Source organism: Erinaceus europaeus, chromosome 12 (genome assembly GCF_950295315.1).
Source record: "Erinaceus europaeus chromosome 12, mEriEur2.1, whole genome shotgun sequence".
Classification (NCBI taxonomy): domain Eukaryota; kingdom Metazoa; phylum Chordata; class Mammalia; order Eulipotyphla; family Erinaceidae; genus Erinaceus; species Erinaceus europaeus.
In genome coordinates this window covers 5285871-5290739 of record NC_080173.1, presented here as the reverse complement: position 1 = coordinate 5290739, position 4869 = coordinate 5285871, and positions in this window count along the sequence as shown.

Genomic DNA, 4869 nt, shown 5'->3' with positions numbered 1-4869 from the left:
CACTACAAATCCACTGCTCCTGGAGACCATTTTTTTCCCTTTTGTCGCCCTTGTTATTTATCAAGGTTGTTATTATTATTGTTGTTATTGCTGTCCTTGTTGTTGGATAAGACAGAGAGAAATGGAGAGAGGAGGGGAAGACAGAGAGGGGGAGAGAAAGACAGACATCTGCAGACCTGCTTCACTGCTTGTGAAGCGCCCCCTACCCCGCAGGTGGGGAGTGGGGGAGCTTGGCGCCATGCACGCTTAATTCGGTGTGCTACCGCCTGGTCCCAGAAAGTCACATTTTCTGTGTGCTCCTACAATGGACAGCTGTTGGTTTTGCTCGCTCCATACTCAATTTTCCTTTCTTTTTTTTTAAAATGTTTAATTTTTTAAATTGCTACTAGGGTTATTTGGGGGCATCAGTGTCTGCATGATGAATCCATTGCTCTTAGCGGCTGTTTTTTCCTTTCCTTTCTTCCTTTTTTAATTTGATAGTACAGAGATAAATTAAAAAGGGCAGGGAAGTTAGAGAGGGAGAGAGAGAGAGAGAGAGAGAGAGAGAGAACTGCAGCTCGGCTCCACCACTGTTGCAGCCTCCTCCCGTGCAGGTTGGGAACAGAGATCTTTGCAGGTGGTCGGTCACGTGCTCAGCCAGGCGTGCCACCACCCTACCCCCCTCTGAGTTTAAAATGATGGTTTACGGGAAATGGAACTCAATGACATTTGTTGAACAGAAGTGAACTCTCTTGAATATAGAGCAGAGAAAGTTGGAGTCATTAATGAAAATGTAACGAGTCCTAGAGAATAAACAAAGAGGAAACTGAGCCACGAGACACTACAACAAGTTTCTTACCCAAAATGGTTGGATCTCTGGGGACTACACATTTCATTTCTTCTACCCTTGGATTCACTCTCACAGAGCAGATAGAGGAGTCCAGGAGCAGGTTGCTAGATCTAAGACCTATTTTTCTGAATTAGTACTTGTTTTTGTTTTCTTCTTTAGAACCTTTTACATCCCTTGGAGATTGACAGTAGAAATGAATATTGCCTTCCTTTGTGGAGATCAAAGCTGCCCCCCCGGACATCAGGTGCCCCACCCACAAGCCCACCTGTGTACACATACACACACACACACACACTGCAAAGTGGGGATGCAGTTTAAGAGGGTAGGCTTATTAGGTGCATGGAGGATGTGGATTAGACCAACCAGAAATTAATTCTTTTCTTTTTTAAAAAATCGCTTTTATTTATTTGTTGGATAAAGACAGTCAGAAACCAAGAGCGGGGGGATTGAGAGACAGAGAGACACCTGCAGCCCTGCTTCACCACTCACAAAGCTTTCCCCCACTGCAGGTGGGAACCAGGGTTTCATACCTGGGTCCTTGTGCATTGTAACATGCGCACTTGACCAGGTGTACCACCACCCAGTCCATAAATTAATTCTTTTCTTTTTAATTTTTTTCCTCTTTCTTTCTTTCTTTCTTTTCTTTTTTCTTTTGCCTACAGGGTCATTGCTGGGGCTCGGTGCCTGTGCTCCTGAAAGGCATTTTCCCCATTTTGTTGCTCTTGTTATTGTTGCCATTGCTGTTGTTGTTGCTGGACAGGACAGAGAGAAATGGAGAGAGGAGGGGAAGACAGTGAGGAGGAGAGAAAGACAGACACCTGCAGACCTGCTTCACTGCTTGTGAAGCAACCTCCCTGCAGGTGGGGAGCTGGGGCTCGAACCGAGGTCCCTATGTGGGTCCCTGCACTTTGCGCCATGTGTGCTTAACTCAGTGCGCTACCCCTGGACCCCAGTTAATTCTTTTCTAAGGGTTGACTGTCTAAGCTCTGATGATGACATTGTGCTTGTGGTATCAGCATGCATTTCTCTGCCATAAGAGACTCTTCTGGAGTCACATCCGTTTGAGACTGAAAAAAGAAAAACCAAGAAATCTTAGAGTTAGAAGGGTGGAGAGTAGCGTCTGGCTGCCATGGAACATAGAGCTTACTCACACCGCCTTGTACCGTAGGCTGTTGAATGTACCAGTACCACTCACTCCCCTATGCCATGAGATAGCCTGCTTAATTTAGGGGACTGCTCCAGTTGCTGGAATGTTTCCCACTGACTCCTAAGCATTTTCTTTTTTGAGTTTTCTTTTTCTTTTTTTTTTTTTTTTTGCCTCTTGGAGATCACTGGGGTTTGGTGCCTGCACTACAAATCCGCTGCTCCTGGAGGCCATTTTTTCCCCCATTTTTGTTGCCCTTGTTATTGTTATCACTGTTGTTAATGGATAGGAAAGAGAGAAATGGAGAGAAGAGAGGAAGACAGAGGGGGAGAGATAGACACCTGCAGACACCTGCAGACACCTGCAGACCTGCTTCACTGCTGGTGAAGTGACCCCGTGAAGGTGGGGAGCCGGGGACTCAAACCAAGATCTTTGCCAGTCCTTGCACTTTGTGTCATGTGCTCTTAACCCACTGTGCTACCGCCTGGCCCCCAGTCGTAACTATTTCCTTCCTTTTTTTTTTTTTCCTTCCTTCCTTCCTTCCTTTTCTAAGTAATGATGTCCCACATCAGGTTTTGCTAATCCTTGGCAATTTTGGTTCTATGACATGTAGGATTTTACCTTAACTAGCTTCTTCCATCATGCAACTCTGTGATTGATCAAGCATATTTGTATATCATATTTGTTAAAACTTGAGAGTTGTGATTTGATTCCCCCATAGCAACCAAGTGAATCATTAGGAAGTTGAGACTTTGCCCAGAGCCAACCACACCAGTGAACATCTACACTAACACTTAGTCATGTGACTCCAAATTCTGTGCTTTTTCATGACTAAGTGCCAGGTCCTTAAACTGGAAGATAACAGTGACATAATTCTGGCTGTGTCAGCCTGGGTATAGATTTGCTTTGTCTATCAGATGGACAGGGGCACTAGGGAAGGTGTGTGTGTGTGTGTGTGTGTGTGTGTGTGTGTGTGTGTGTTGGGTGGGGGTGTCCGCTCTGGGGTTATCTCTGAGGTTCAGTGCTAGCAGTACAAATCCACAGTTCCTGGTGGCCATTTTTTCTGTGTTATTGAATAGGACAGAGAGAAATTGAGAGGGGAAGTGGAGAGAAAAATACAGACCTGCTTCACCACTTGTGAAGCTTCCCCTCTGCAGGCAGAGAGCCGGGGGCTTGAACCAGGATCCTTACACCGGCCCTTGCACTTCACACTATGTGCACTTTACCTGGTGCTCTACTGCCTGGACCCTGGTCCTCATTAAAAAAAAAAAATTGATTACTAGTGAGAGGGAAGGAAGGAGGGAAAGAGGGAAGGAGGGAGGGAGGGAGGGAGTGAGAGAAAAAGAACGAGAACTAGACATCACTCTGGTACATGTGCTGCCAGGGATAAAACTCAGGACCTCATGCTTGAGGGTCCAGTGCTTTATCCACTACCGGACCATGTAAGTCCTCATTTAATGTGGGCAATAGTTTTTTGGAAACTGACTTTAAGTAAAAACAACATAGATCAAAAGCTGGTTCTTGAAGACTGGAATCCTCACCCCCCATCAACATTGGAAAGAAACATGCTTCTGAAAAAAAAAAAGTTACTTGATCTGCTGTGGGTATTTCTGATCCTTGGTGAGTTGAATTAGTGGACATGGATCCCTTGATACTTGTGACTGATGTATTTGATCTATAGGAACAAAGAGATATGACGAAGCTGATTTTCAGATAAATGTCCCATTTGAATATTCAAGTGGATGTCAAAGATGCTTATCCTGCAGGAGTTAATGCTTTTGTTTCCCCTGCGTCTCTACCAATCATCTTCCCGCACCTGTTCTGACCTTGCCAGACCCAGAGCAAAAAGCAGAAGGGAACTTAGGGCAGTCCCTGCTGTGTAAAGGCTTTCTAAAGATGCTTACTCTCTGGCGCCTTCTGGACTTGCCATAAAGGGTGGTGAGGATCTTGGAAGGAGAGGAAAGGTTTGGCACCTGGAGCTTTGGTGCCTGGGGCCTCTGTGCAGCCAGAGGCTGCTGTCTGAGTCAGGAGAGGGTCCTTAGCAGCTGTGCGCCCAGTTCCGCCTTCTGAAGGATGGATGTGTCTGATGAAACAAGAGACTAGTACAAGCAAAACGCACCAAGTACACATCTTTCCGGGGTTTCTCCTCCTCCTCCTTCTCCTCCTCCTCCTCCTCCTCCTTCTCCTTCTCCCCTCCTCCTCCTCCTCCTCCTTCCCCTTCCCCTTCCCCTTCCTCCTCCTCCTCTTCTTCTTTTTTAAATATTTATTTATTCTCTTTTATTGCCCTTGTTTTATTGTTGTAGTTATTATTGTTGTTATTGATGTCGTCATTGTTGGACAGGACAGAGAGAAATGGAGAGAGGAGGGGAAGACAGAGAGGGGGAGAGAAAGACAGACACCTGCAGACCTGCTTCACCGCCTGTGAAGCGACTCCCCTGCAGGTGGGGAGCCGGGGGCTCGGACCAGGATCCCTACACCGGTCCTTGCTCTTTGCACCACCTGTGCTTAACCTGCTGCGTTCCCGCTCGATTCTTCCTTCCTTTCTTTCTTTTTAAATTGTACTTATAGTATAAAGTCATATGATTGAAAAATTGGATGGAGTTTTAAATTCATCATGTCTGATTATTTATTAGTGAAAACGAGAGGATCAGAAGGACTAACTCAGTTAAAGTCACTCCTCTAACTAATCCATAGTGACAGAAAGCTGATTAGTTTTGACCTGGGGATGGATGCGGGGAAGGACCACAATGGGTACAGGGAAACTTCTGGGGAGAGTGGACAGGTTCTCTCTCTTGATCATTGATATAGTTACTTTCTTCTCCTTCTCTTCCTCCTCCTCGTCCTCCTCCTTCTTTCTTTATTGGGGGTATTATTGGTTTATATCAGTAGTAAAATA